A 15,507-nucleotide genomic window follows, 5' to 3' on the forward strand; every position below is an offset into this window, starting at 1 on the left:
AGTACTGGGCATCAGTGTACAAGAAAGAAATAGTGGAGCTGGAAAGGGTTCAAAGACGGGCAACCAGAGTAATACGGGGAATGGGAGGACTACAGTACCCAGAAAGATTATCAGAATTATGGTTATTTAGTTTATAAAAAAGAGGGCTTAGGGGGTACCAAATAACTATGTATAAATATATCAGGGTACCTTACAGAGATCTCTCCTTACATGATCTATCTATACCCAGGACTTTAACTATAACAAGGGGGCATCCTCTACATCTTGAGGAAAGAAGGTTTCTATACCAGCACAGACGGGGGTTCTTTACTGTAAGAGCAGTGAGCAGTGAGGAATTCTCTGCCAGAGGAGGTGGCCATGGTGAACTCTGTAAAAGAATTTAAAAGGGGTCTCTAATGGATTATAGATCTATGTGAACAGAAGGTTGATTCAGGGATCTATTCTGATGCCATATTTGGAGTCGGTAAGGAATTTTTACCTCGAGTATGAGTTTTTTTTTTTTTATTCCTCTGGGTCAACTCAGTAGGGACTCATTGGGATTATAGGTTGAATTGATGGACTCTGGTCTTTTTTCGACCTTATGAACTATGCTACTATGATTAATAGCCGGCCGAGGTGATTGCCTCATTAATCCCGGCCCTCAGCTTCAAGAATCTGCTATGGGCCAGCCAGTATGGTGTGGGCTCAAGTCGGGAGCCCGAACCATACCCCGTTAATGGAACAAGGACGTGTATACACGTCCTTCGTCGTTAACAAGTTAATTTTTTCTTGTAGGTTATCTGGTAATTCTCCAATCAAAATCTTATAGATCCTCCAAAAATACTTTCCACTTGTATCTTTATTTTTGACAAAATCTATCAGCTTGTGTGATTCCTAGAATTTTTTTTTATTTGTCGAACCTCTATATGCCTCTTTAATCTGCCAATACCAAAACCTCTGTGACTCAACCAGCTTTAATTCATATTTCAGTGCCTCAAATTGTTTAAGTTTTCCATTAATAAAAAGTTGATGTACAAACCTCACCCCGTTATAAATCCAAAAATCTTTACTTAATCCTTGATTGAAGTGATCAAAGTTTTTATTATCCCACAATTGGGTGAACATACAACTACCATCTATTTTACAAAGGTCTTAGTTTCTTTCCAATCTTTCGTATATAAATTCAACATTTTATCCCCCCCCCCCCTCTGATAGTGCTTCTATGTGTCCTACCTCCCCCATCTCTAATTTATCCGTGAACCTTACCCTTTTTTCTTCCAATAAATTCCTAAAAATTGTAATTTGTAATTTTGTGGCCAAAAAGTAAAGTCTAAAGCTAGGGAGTGACCATCCCCCTTTTCCTTCCAGTGCAACTAAATTACTATACTTTATACGAACTCTACCCCTCTCCCATAGCAGCCTACCCAATCTTGCTTCTAATCCAGAAAAAACACTTCCCAGGTATCCAAACTGGTGAGGCTGAGATGACATATATTATTTGCGAAAAGACTACCATTTTGGTCAAAGCTACTTTACAAAGACGACAGGAGTTTTTCCCATACTGCAACTCTTTGTTTTTAAATTTGCCTAACAAAGGTCCTAAATTCCATTCACAGAAATGTTGGGTTCCCCCCAAAATTTGAATCCCAAGATATTCCATTGCTTCTTCTTCTTTCAATATCCTAATACCTTGTATATTTAATTTGTTTTCGGAGACTCCAGGTAACAAAACCGATTTTTCCCAATATATTTTATAAGCCAGAGAGTACCTCGAAACTTTCCACTATTTTCATAATTTTAGGAACCATTACATTTGAATTTTCAATAAAAAGACGTAGATCATCAGGATATAATAATATTTTTTCCTCCCTGTCTTTTATCCCAAACCCGACTATTTCTTGAGATTTCTGCAGGAGAACAGCCAGGGGCTCTATGTAAAGTACAAACAGTAAAGGTGACATCGGGCAGCCTTGACAGGTCCCTCTAGACAAAAAAATAAGTCAGACATCCCAGTTGATCCCAATTGATCCTTATTCTAGCATTGTGCTTATTGTAAAAAAAAAAAAAAAAAAGTCTTACCCATCTAACAAAGTCCATCCCAAAGCCAAATGCATCCAGAGTACACCACATAAACCTCCACTCCACTCTGTCAAAGGCTTTCATAGCGTCCAGCAAAAGAGTGGAGCGGCCAAGTGCCCAGTTCCAGATTAGCAAATACCCGCAACAAATTTGTACGTATGGATCTACCAGGTATAAAACCTCCAATCATCCCTGGGATAACCCCCATCATCCTTCTTGCCAATACTTTTGCCAAAATCTTAGCATCTGTATTAATTAGGGAGAGGGGTCTAAAGGATTCAACTTTCAATAAGTCTTTCCCCTTTTTTGGGATCAAGACCATGCTCGCCTCCAACATAGAGCATGGAAGTGCATTTTTCTCCCATGCCTCAACAAAAATGTACAGTGGTGTTTACAACAACAAAGCATGTATACAGATAGTAAAAGCAATTGGCTGGCAGCAATTACACAGAGCCAAACTGACTGCTGGGAGTTGTAGTCGGGGACACAAGCAAGGGGAAAGAATATATAGGAGACAACAGGGTTCACAGGAGTTGGCAAAATCACATGGATAACTACAGGGGACACAGAACAAGTATTGTGGTGGCTTTGGAGCATTTTTATTTTTCTTAACTTCCCCGGAGCACCCCTTTAAGCAAAGCATAATTAGCGTAAATGCTGTAAAATGCACCATTTTTACCACGATTACAGTAATTTGCATCAAAATGCATGCAGTAATTAGCTGCGGTACCGCTAACCAGATGCAGCGTGTTTGCACAGCCTAAAGCTCCTGTTAATTTCAGCAGGATTTTTTTTTTTTAGAATTATGGTATAATAAATGACAATGAAGGAGTTGTTTCACATATCACACTAAAGTAAGCCCACCTATTTTCAATGTAAAATCCTAGTTATAATGTTCTAAACGCTCTACTGCCGTTGTGTCTGTTTGTGTGTCTGTGAGACCAGTTTTCTTTTCTTATGAAAGAGCCGATAAATTATCATGGTACTGAGGCTGGGAGAACTTGTGAAGTGCACCTAGGGCTAGAGATGAGAAAATCAATTTGTAACTCAGCAAATGTGTTCATAATTTAACCAAAAAATGTAGAGTTGTCCCTGCTCCTGTACTTACTGAGCAGCAGGCATATGTTGTATGTTTACATTTAATTGGCTGAATACAGAGCATTAATACTGCGGCATTCAAACCATGTGTCACAGTTAGCGCTGCGGTCAGACTTGCTGACCGCAAGCGCACCCCTGTTTCTGCTGCCGGTGTAGCTGCGGTTCGCATCCCGCGATGCAAACACACGCGACCGCCAGACCATCCCTCCCCTCCTTCCTCCTCAGTCCCCTCCGCTCTCTGTGTCTACCATTGATTGATGCTAGTCTGTTTTGACCCTATATAACTCCGTACTTCCTTAGAACTTTGCCGGATATTTGTGCCTTTATTGCATAAGAGACAGTGTTTACTTCTAACTTCCCTTGCATTTGACCCCTTGCTACGTGACCTGACCTTGCTCATGTGCCGCCTGCCTTCTGACCTCTTGCTACGTGACCTGACCTTGCATCAGTGTCGCCAGCCCAGACCTCCTGCTTGTCCTGACTTTGTGTGTTCCTCATCCTTTCAGTGCCACGTTATACTTTGGCTGCCTGTGGGGATGAGTTGTATCAGGGGTAGAGACCTGGGAGCCGCCTGCCGCAGCAAGTACATCCCACTTTGCGGTGGGCTCTGGTGAACACCAGCGGTACCTTAGACTCCACTCCCTGGTACGGCCCACACCATCAGCCACACAGGTTCAGTGGTTCCACTTCACCACAGCCGTAACAGCATGCTTCCTGCTTAGTAAATTTTTTCTATGGTACCCTAGCATAGGGTGCTGCGTAAATTACGTAGATCTCATTTCATCAGGATTCTTTACTCCTCTACAGTAAGCAGTGATGCCCAATGCATCTCTATCACTGTTCTTTAGCATAAGGACGTAATTGGTGAAACAAATAGCTCCATACACTATGCATTGCATATCTATTAGACTATAATGTATGTGTTATGAGTTTTTTTCTGGCACCTAGTGTCCATTTTGTTATATGGCCAGAACAAAAAGTGTGCGCTAGTTAGCCAAACACATTGTGATTGACCACCCTAGAAAGTGGGAGGTCTCAAATCAAATCCCCTCAGTTTAGATTAGGCAGATTAGAGAATAGTTTGAATTGTAGTGTACAGTGCAGAATAGTATGGGGAGTAAAGGTGACTGATAACCCATGTGCATCAGTCCTATCCACAGGGCTTCTACATTTCATTATCAAGAATTTCCAGTGGCTGAGAGGGCCACATCCGCAACTTTCCTCTTTAAGAGGACCACATATTTGCCTTGCCAGTAAGAAGAAGCTGTAAATTATGCCTTACTGCATTCCAGGAACTGGTATCTAAACAGTGTGTGCATCAGTTTAACCCTCTTTGGAAAAGAGGAATATGAGATTGTGAGTACCTCAATTGTGATTCCTCATTTAAAACTTAAATTTCAATCCAGAGCTATAAAAATATAATAAACGATAATATGCCATTATGAAAACACTACCTATATAAATCAATCATAAAAAATTTGTTTTAACCCAAAATACCTGCTTGTTAAGGGTAATAGGGTAATAATAATTTACTAGTTATAGTTAAATAATCTCAAAACCAGCCAAGAGAAACAGAAATAATGTTCTGTATACCATACATACATGGATATGGCTTAATTTTACCTTCAAATTGTTAACTTCTTTCAGGCGACACCTTCCGGTTCAACCGACATAATGCTATTTATCTGGTCTCTAGAAGTAGTAGCTGATCATACAGAGCAAGAAGATGGTGGTAACAAGTTGCATAGTAAGTCCATTGACCTTTGCTTTATTCTTCCGGCTGTACATGCTTTTCAGGGAGAATACCTGCTCTAAAACGTGGGATTCCACCTCTCTGTTTGTTAGCTAGACCCTATTAAATCAAATATGGAAGTTTCTACCCCACTAAAATAGGCATTCTATGAAAAAAAAACTAACTTCCAACATGTTTTCACATTACTGTGATCTCTTCAGGGGGACACAAAAAGTGCAAGTGCAAAACAAAATGATATATGCAGGGCATATGATGTGTGCAGGATGCCGCATGCACCCTGCTGGAATCACTGAAGATAGTGGATTTTGAGATTATTGAGCTATATCTATATAGGTGTGTAATGTCCCAGTCAGGTTGAGACCCTCAGTGACCTGGGGGCTCCCCTGCATCGTCTCCCCCTGTTGTTTCCAGAATGTTGTGTATATCACTTTAATGCCCAGACAGTATCCTTATGTATAGGTAGTACAGAGGAGGACCTGTGGGAGGTCTCAAGGACCTGTGTAAGTCTGTCACATGTTATGTTATGCAGTCACAGGATTTGTTGTCACATGTTCTCCCAGAGAGCACCAGCTTAACCTATGACCCGCAGCTTGACCAATGGGCTTTAGTCCAGCCCCCCACTATTTAAAGGGCCGGCAATTACAATTCACTCTCTTAGCTCTTACCACCTGCTACCTGACTGAGCACATCAACCACCAGAGATCTCAGTACAAGTAATCAGCCTCTGGATGACCCCAAAAGCTACAGTCATTCCAGTATGTCTCAAGTCTATGTCTGCTGTCACTGAAACTAGTCAAGTCCTGCATATAGTCAAGTCCAATCTCAAGTCAAGTTAATTACAAGTATATTGGTCCAGCAAGCTGTGAGGTCCTTCTGGGTCCTGGACATCTCTCTGGGAAATCTGGCCTTAGCTGTGAAGATAATTACATCTGTCTTATACTCAGTAAAACCTCTGTTTGACCATAACTGGGTGTTGACTCTCATTTCACTACTAGTAACTGGGATAGTGGAGGAATCGGGTGTGTGGTGTTCCGGAACCCTAAAACCCCACTGGCGTCACAAGCACTAAACATCTTTCCCCAGGTTAATACATCTGATCCCACCACTCACAGCGCTACAACCGTGGTCCCGCCATACACCCCTGGGTCACCACAGGTGGTCTTAGCAAAATGACATGTACATGTATAATTTTCATAAGTACATTATATATATTATATATTTCTAAATTAATCCTTAGGATAGCCCATTAATCTCTGATAGGTGGACTGGCTACAACAGCCTCCCACACTTATCAGCTGTTCACTGAGTTATGGCTGGGCCTGGTTACTGCAGATCAGTAACGTAAACAGGAGCTAAGCTGCAATAATGTGGCACCACCACTACACAGTTAATGGAACCAGCTGCTTTCTGTCCTATTCACTGTTTAGTGTGGGCACTGTGGCTCAGGATAGGTCATCAATCATTTTAGCCGGGAAACCCCTTTACGTTTTAAATGAGACATTCAATCATTGAAGTTTGTTGGATGTCCTGGATTCACTCTCTTTGATCAGTGTGCAACTGTAGTGCAGTGTAGTGTAAAGGAAAATGCACAGTAACCAGGCCATACATCATGGACAGCTGTGGGCCCCGATATACAGTAGACATTTCACTTGTCTCATCAAAAATGTTGGGTTTGACTGACTTTAAATGGGTCTGTGGAAAACATATATTTATCAGAAGAAATTAGCAGGCTAGATGGACCAGGTGGCCCTTTTCTACCATCAAACTTCTATGTTTTTACTTGTAAATCCCTTTACATTTGGCTGATTTCATCCAGTTCTGTCCCAAACACTGACTCCTATTTACATCAATTTGTTTTTTTCTTTTTTTGTTCTCCTTTTACTATTTTTAAGGCACATTACTATGGGTTTTCTATCCTGGTGCTCTAAAATCTTCCAATTTTGTTTATACAGTTGACTGAAAACATCTTTTGTAACACTCCATGTTGGATTTCCATATTGCAGGAGTTTTATAATCCTTTTTAATATTTCCATTGAAAACTCTCTTTGCCGTGATTTATTTCAATGAACCAAGTTCACAGCATGATAAGGTCTGTAAGTACTTTTCTATCCTACTCTAGTCCTGAATAATATGAATCTGAAAAATAATATGCATTATTAGACTCTTGCCAATATCTATTTTAGAAATGCAAGTTACAAGGTGATTCCATAATTTTTTCTGTACTCCTCTACTCAATTTCACAAAGCCAGAATGTTTCAGATGTATTAGATAAACATTGTTTTGTGTCATATGTTTGATATGTGTGTTTGCTTCGCTTTTAATACTGAGTGAACATCCTTAAGTGTGAAGATTCCATCATTTTTGGCAGGTAAAATAGTCAATGAACGTCGGAGTTGACTTTGTATCCCTCATCCTGTCCAAAGTGACTATTTTAGTTATGTCCAACTATTTGCAGTAAAAAGATGCAAGCTGTAGATTTGTGTATCTTAGAATTCATTACAAATGAAATTTGCCTGTCTAATCTTACATAAAGAGAAGAACGTTCAAATCTTCTAATGTTATGATCCAGACAATAAAAACAAAAAATAAAAAAAGAACACAGTATTTTTAGTAATTCATAATATGAGGCTGTCCAACTGGTGTCCTGTGGACTGGGTGCCAAAAACTGGCATGAATGAGAGCTGTATTGTATTCCAGTGCGCTAATTATTTTACAGAGCTCAAATAATCTAGATGTTGTCAAATGCATTGCCAAATTTTCTGCAGTTATAAAATTAACTGCAAACAAATTTGAAGTGCAAAATGAGAATAAAAGACTAAATCCAGTATTTTCTTTTTTGGCTTGTTTGCCTATTATTAGATCTTTGCCATCAATTTGATAGCCTTTTTCTTAAAATGATTTTTGTTTTTCAAAATGTCATTTCTTATACATTTTTGGTTTCACCATGAGTGTATTGACAGTGACTGGCAAAATATGTTTTTGATTTTATTTTAGTTCATCAGTTTCCCTATTATACCAGAATTTACCAGGTTTACTAATAAACCAGAATTTGTAAATGTTTCTAGCTAGTGCAGTAGCCAACGCTAGTGAATAGATACACCCTTATTTTTCAGAGTATAAGACCCACTGCTGGTTTAGCCAATGGCCAGGACTTAGAGTCATAATACAGACACATGTATGTCCCCTATATTGCTCTCATAAGAAAATGGCCTTAAAGTGTTATTAGCATTTCAAAAAACAGAGTAGCTCACAGGCTACACTGTTTGTGCAACTTCTTTTAACCCTTAGAGGACATGCAATGTACATCTAGTAGACCAGATAAGTAGATTGCAGACAATACAGATCAGTGCTAAGCCTATGAATACAACTCTTCAGTATTTGCAGTCAAAAGACTGCAATAAATAATACCCTATTGGGACCTAAAAAGTATAAAAAATGTTAATAAAATTGAAGCCCTTCCCAAAATGAAAAATAAAATTCCACCCTTTTCCCATTTTACAAAACAAACTATAAAATAAAATAAATAAACAAATTTGGTATCACCAAATGCATAAATGTCCGAACTATTAAAGGAAAATGTGAATGGTCGGTGAATGGCGTTTTTTTTTTAGTCACATTACAGCCCCAAGACAAGCATGGATCCTTACTAAACATGTCCATTACTGTCTGGCAGGTAAGTATTAAAGTCACCTTATGGTGGATAACCCCTTTAGGGCCAAAATGGGCTGTGTCCTTAAGAGGTTAAGGTCAAAGGGAGTTCAATTTCCTAATCCCTAATAGACTGCAAACAGCCTGGAGGAGACCAGGAAACCAAAAAGCCAATATGGGAACACCCCTTAATGTACCTTGACAGTACTGTATACCCACACATACACAGCTCTTCAGCATGCACATTAGAATCTCACACTCACATTAGAAACTCTTTTCAGCTGTGGCGCAAGGGGCAGGAGGGAAGGTATTAAATGGGAAGTAAAGGGAACAAATGGTGGTATTTATGTATGATATTATGCCTGAACTATCTATATAGGTTTCTATTTTTGATAATTTTTTCTACTTTTTGGAATTGTTGTAATTCTGGTAAAACTTTGTGAAATAAAGATTGAAATTTAAAAAAACAAACAAAAAAGAATCTCGCCCACAGCTACTTTCCCTGCCTAACATAGAAACATAGAATGTGTCGACAGACTATAAGAACCATATTGCCTATCTAGTCTGCCCAATATTTCGGAATACTTTGAATTGTCCTTGTCCTTAACTTATATGAAGGATAGCCTTATGCCTATCCCATGCATGCTTCACCCCTTAAGGACCAAGCCCATTTTGACCTTAAAGGGGAACTCCACTGAAAAACATTTTCTTTTAAATTAACTGGTGGCAGAAAATTAAACAGATTTGTAAATTACTTCTATTAAAACATCCCAATCCTTCCAGTACTTATCAGCTGATGTATACTACAAAGGAATTTCTTTTCTTTTTGAATTTCCTTTCTGTCTGACCACAGTGCTCTCTGCCCATGTCAGAAACTGTCCAGAGCAGGAGAGGTTTACTATGGGGATTTGCTCCTACTCTGGACAGTTCCTAAAATAGATAGAGGTGTCAGCAGAGAGCACTGTGGTCAGGCAGAAAGGAAATTCAAAAAGAAAATAACTTCCTGTGGAGCATACAGCAGCTGATAAGTACTAGAAGGATTAAGATTTTTAAATAGAAGTAATTTACAAATCTGTTTAACTTTCTGGCACCATTTGAATTAAAAAACAATGTTTTCCAGTGGAGTATCCCTTTAAGGACCAGGCCAATTTTATTTTTGCATTTTCATTTTTTTCTCCTCCCCTTATTAAAATTGTAACTCTTTTATATTTTCATCTATAGACTAGTGTGAGGGCTTATTTTTTGCACAATCAGTTGTCCTTTGTAATGACATCACTAATTTTACCATAAAATGTATGGTGCAACCAAAAAAAAATACAATTTGTGTCAGGAAATTGAAAAGAAAACTGCTATTTTGCAAATTTTGGAAGGTTTCACTTTTGCACCATACAATTTACTGTAAAAATGAAAATGTATTTATTTAATTTGTGTGTCAATATTATTAAAATGATACCCATGAGTACATACTTTTCTATTATTATTATACCGCTTAAAAAAAATCGCAAACTTTTGAACTAAATTAGTATGTTAAAAATCCCTCTATTTTGACGATCTATAACTTTTTCATTTTTCCGCATAAGCGGTGGTATGAAGGCTCTTTTTTTGCACCATGATCTGTTCTTTTTATTGATACCACATTTGTGTATATAAAACTCAATAATTTTTATATTAATTTATTTGGGATTAAAATGTGACAAAAAAGCAGCAATTTTGGATTATTTTTTTTTTACGTTCACGCCGCTCACCGCACAGAATCATTAACATTATATTTAATAGTTCGGACATTTATGCATGTGGCGATACCAAATATGTTTATTATAAAAAAAAATTACACTTTTTGAGTGTAAAATGGGAAAAAGGGACAATTTACATTTTTATTGGGGGAGGGGATTTTCCTTTCTTTCTTTTCTTTTTTCTTTTTACTTTTTGTTTACTTTTGTTTGCAGATCAGAGCAGAAGATGCCAGGAAGGCGGTGGAGGCAGGTGATCTGATCCCCGCGGCTGTGCCGCGGGCGATCAGATCAGCCTGAAATGCAACCACACTGCCGCAGATGCCGTGAACTGTATTGATCACGGCATCTGAGGGGTTAATGGCGGACATCCGCACGTTCACGGATGTCAGCCATTACCGGCGGGTCCCTGGCTGCTATCAGCAACTGGGACCTGCCGTGCATGACCCGAGCATTGCTCTGATGCACGAAGTACCGCTGCTCCAGGACATACATTTACGTCATTGGTCATTAAACTACTTCACTGTATTTGCAGCTACCACTTCTGCAGGATGACTATTCCATGCATCCACTACCATCTCAGTAAAGTAATACTTCCTCATATTACTTTTAAACCTTTGCCCCTCTAATATAAAACTATGTTCTCTTGTGGTTGGTTTTCTTCTTAAACATATAGTCTCCTCCTTTACTGTGTTGATTCCCTTTATGTATTTAAAATTTTCTATCATATCCCCTCTGTCTCATCTTTCTTCCAAGCTATACATGTGAAGGTCCTTTAACCTTTCCTGATGAGTTTTAGCCTGCAATCCATGTACTAGTTTAGTAGTTCTTCTCTGAACCCTCTCCAAAATATCTATATCCTTATGAAAATACTGCACACAATACTCCAAGTGAGGTCTCACCAGTGTTCTGTACAACGGCATGAGCACTTCCCTCTTTCTACTGCTAATACCTCTCCCTGTGCACCCAATCATTCTGCTAGCATGTCCTGTTGTTCTAAGACCTCTATCTTCTGAAATAATGACCCCCAAATCCCTTTCCTCAGATACAGAGGTTAGGACTGTATCACATATTCTATATTCTGCCCTTGGGTTTTTACGTCCCAGGTGCATTATCTTGCACTTATCCACATAACATTTTTGTTGCAAGAGTTCTGACCATTCCTCTAGTTTACCTAAATCCTTTCCCATTTGGTGTATCCCTCCAGGAATATCAACCCTGTTATAAATCTTTGTGTCATCAGCAAAAAGACATATCACTGATAAAGATATTAGACAAAATGGGTCCCAGTATATATCCCTGGATTATCCCACTGGTAACAAGAACTTGCTCAATATACTCCATTGACTACAACCCTCTGTTGTCTGTCCCTCACCCAATGCCTAATCCCTTCAACAATATGGGAGTCCAAGTTCAAAGACTGCAGTTTATTGATAAGTCTTCTATATGGGACAGTGTCAAAAGCCTTACAAAAATCTAAATCAAATCTAAATTCCATTAATTTCCACACTGATGTCAGACTTACTGGACTATAGTTGCCTGATTTTTCCCTACTACCTTTCTTGTCAATGGGAACAACGTTTGCTAATTTCCAATCTTCTGGGACAATTCCTGTTAACAGTGATTGGTTAAATAAATCTGTTAACAGTTTTGCTACTATATAGCTAAGCTCTTTTATTAACTTTGGGTGTATCCCAAATTAGGCCCGTTTGACTTATTTGTCCCAACTTTAGACAGCTGACCTAGAACCTCTTCCTCTGTAAAGACACATGCATCAAAAGATTCATTAGATTTCCTCCCTAACTGAGGTCCCTTTCCTTCATTTTCTTTTGTAAAAACTGAACAGAAGTATTTATTAAGGCAGTCGGCTAGTCCTTTTTCTACATTCCTTCCTTCCTCTGTTTTTCATTTAGCTATTCCTTGTTTTAATTTCTTTTTTTCATTTAACTTCATGTCACTTAAATATCAGCCGTAAGTGACAGATCCTCAACTGGATGGCATTCCCTACTCTAAGTAAGCGCAAGGTATAAGAATGGTCTGACAAACCAGATCAATAACTGTCAGACATGTCAGGGACAAAGTCAGCAGACACAGGGTTAATCAGAGAAAAGTCTAAATAACATGGAGAACAAACCGATAACAACCAACTAAGAGACAAAAAAAAAAAAAAAAAAACAAGCTTAGTCAAACAGGCCGAGATCAAAATCAGGAATAGCAATGAATACAAAATCACAAAGACAGAGAGATAGTAAGGCAACGGTAAGAAAAACAAAGCAGACAGAGAATATACGCTAATAAAGGGAATAAACTACAATCACGAGCAAACAGTAACCACAATGCAAAGTTTAAATAGATCGCAGAAGACAGAACTTTGCACTGACTTGCCCAGTGCTCCAGCAGCTGATAGGACAGAAGAGCTGTCATTCACCTGTGCACAACTCTGTAGCGCAGTGAGACGTTGCCACGGTGATGTTTGATGCTGCTGGATCTGGACTAGATCCAGACTAGACCAGGACAGCCTCAAAGACTTTTCTTCAAAATCCTCCAATTTCAATTCAGACCAAATTTTATTGAACAGAATGGAATCTGAATTATCCTGATCTAGCAAACCAATCCCAAAACTAATTTCTGGAAATTGTCTTATCTCTACTCCTGTAGGGCCTAAAAAGCAATTACACATGGAAGACATTGTGATATTGTCCTGACTGTTCCACAAGTTTTTTTTTATTTGCCTTCATTTATTTGCATGTTGTGCCCAGCAACATAGAAATATTAGGAAGGAGGAGTAAGTCATTTTGTAGCCCCCTGCATCCCTGCCAGTACAGCTATGAAGAAAGATTTCCCGTTTCCCCAGGTAATATGCTCACCTGAGCAGGTTGTGGTAGTCGTAACCGCTATTGTACCATTGTATGATTGTGCTTAGTAGGTCCAGCTGCCGCCTGTCCTCCATTGTGAATCTTGAGCTGCCGCCTGTCCTCCAGTGTGAATCCAAGTAGCCATTAAGGAACCTTGGCCAAATAGGTGCTTTTGCTGCGAGGATTTTGTAGGATATGAGCTTTCTGATACCTTTAGATTGCTGATATTTGAAAGGTTTTCCCATCTGCAAGTACATTCAAGAACATGTAGGATACAGCAAGGTACACATTTTTCCAAATGCTTATAATTTCCTTGCTTGCTTTTTTTTTTTTTAAATATAGCCACTCTTTTCCTCCCTTATTGTCTGCTCATCTTCTATGTTACTAACCACCACTGCACTGAAGTGATGGCTGGGCTGGTGATATTCTCTAGTATAGGCCCTAAAGGACAGCAATGGCTCCCTCGGCCAGCTGCTGTAGCAGCACAGATGGCTTCAAGAAATCTGGGGGTGTAACGGCTGGAGTACTGGTTCCGCTGTACCACTGAGGACGATGGTGAAAGCCACACCATGGAGCGGAGTCTAAGGAGCCGCTGGTTTTTACCAGAGCCCGCCGCAAAGCGGGATGGACTTGATGCGGCAGGCAAACTTTTAGGTTGCTACTCCTGACGCGACTTGCCCAGAGTTGCTGCCGAGATGAGACGAGGTACAGATTCGTAAGACAACTCAGAGTCGGGGACTGACAGGAAGGTCAAGGCAGGCGGCAAGGTTCAGGGGTCAGAAAACGTAGCAAATGGTACTGGTACACAGTATGGCAGAACACAGTAAGGAGGCGCTTTCTCAATGGCTAGTATGCACAAAGATCCGGCAGGGAACAAGGGGAAGTGCTGACACTTATAGAGTCAGCGCCCGGCAAGGACCAATTACCGGTGTGCTGGCCCGTTAAATTTCTGAGAGCCAACGCGTGCATGCCCTAAGAAGCAGGTACGCGCACATCAGTTGTCAGAGAGAAGGGAAGGGCCAAGAGTGTGGCGGGGTGAGTATACAGTGTCTGGCTGAGTGCGCCCGCAGCCTGGCATGCGGGCCGCGGCACTACCCGTCCCAGTGACGGTAAAGGGGAATGGGGTATGAGTGTTCCCAAAGCCAGCACTTCAGGCTGCTGCGCAACTCCTAACAGTACCCCCCCCCCCCCTTTGGTCTCCCCCTATTTTTAGGCCGCAGGAACCTAAGGACCAGATCCCGGTCCAATATGTTCTCCTCTGGTTCCCAGGACCTCTCCTCAGGCCCAAACCCCTTCCAGTCCACCAGGAAGAATTGTTTCCCCCTGACAGTTTTGGTGGCCAGAATCTCCTTTACTTCATAAATGTCAGCAGCATCGGACACAGGAGTAGGAGAGACATCTGCCCGGGAGAAACTGTTGAGGACATACGGCTTAAGGAGGGAGACGTGGAATGAGTTCGGGATGCAAAGGGATGGTGGCAGGTTGAGCTTGTATGACACTTGGTTGATACAATGCAAGATCTTAAAAGGACCCAGGAACGAGGACCCAGTTTGCAACTGGGGATCTTCAGACGTACATATTTGGCAGACAGCCAGACCATGTCCTCAGGAGAGAAGACTGGAGGAGATCTTCTATTCTTGTCGGCTTAAGACTTCATGCGGATGGAAGCGAAAACTAAAGAAAGCCGGTTTTCTCGCCAAATAGTCATGAAGTCCCATACCTGTTCCTCCACGACTGGTACCCCAGAAGAGTCTGTCAGAGGAAGAGGAGGGTGAGGGTGGCGGCCGTAGACAATGTAGAACGGAGAAGCACTTGTAGCCTTAGAGTCCCAGTGGTTATATGTAAATTCCGCCCAAAGTAACAGATTGACCCAATCGTCCTGCCGTGCGGAAACAAAGTGGCGGAGATAATCCTCAAGAATTTGATCCACGCTCTAAACCTAGCCATTGGTCTGTGGGTGGTATGCCGAAGAGAAGTCCAACTTGACCTTGAGGCGAGAACATAGAGCCCGCCAGAATTTGAAGACGAACTGGACCCCTCGGTCAGAGAAAATGTGTAATGGCAAACCATGTAGGCGAAAAATATGCCAGAAGAATTGGTCCGCCAGCTGTGGAGCAGAAGGAAGTCCAGGCATAGGTACAAAATGTGCCATTTTAGAGAATCGATCTGTGACCACCCAAATGACTGTGTTGTTGGAAGAAGGTGGCAGGTCCTTGATGAAGTCCATAGTAATGTGTGTCCATGGAGTCTCCGGGATGGGTAATGGTTGTAAATGACCCGCAGGTTTAAGACGAGGAGTCTTGTCAAGGTCGCAGGTAGCGCAGGAACTAACAAAATCAATAACATCACGCTCCAGGTTCAGCCA

At 40.6% G+C, this 15,507-nt stretch overlaps 1 long non-coding RNA gene across 1 annotated transcript in view; it reads left to right on the forward strand.

Moving 5' to 3' along the window:
• The window catches only part of LOC130356182 (uncharacterized), a 69,624-nt gene that overhangs the window by 28,894 nt on the left and 25,223 nt on the right, over positions 1-15,507 (forward strand). The window contains exons 2-3 of the long non-coding RNA XR_008888806.1: positions 4,804-4,903; positions 6,862-7,002. This is a non-coding gene — a long non-coding RNA (uncharacterized LOC130356182). The remainder of the gene's footprint in view (positions 1-4,803; positions 4,904-6,861; positions 7,003-15,507) is intronic.

This window comes from Hyla sarda, chromosome 2 (genome assembly GCF_029499605.1).
Source record: "Hyla sarda isolate aHylSar1 chromosome 2, aHylSar1.hap1, whole genome shotgun sequence".
Classification (NCBI taxonomy): Eukaryota; Metazoa; Chordata; class Amphibia; order Anura; family Hylidae; genus Hyla; species Hyla sarda.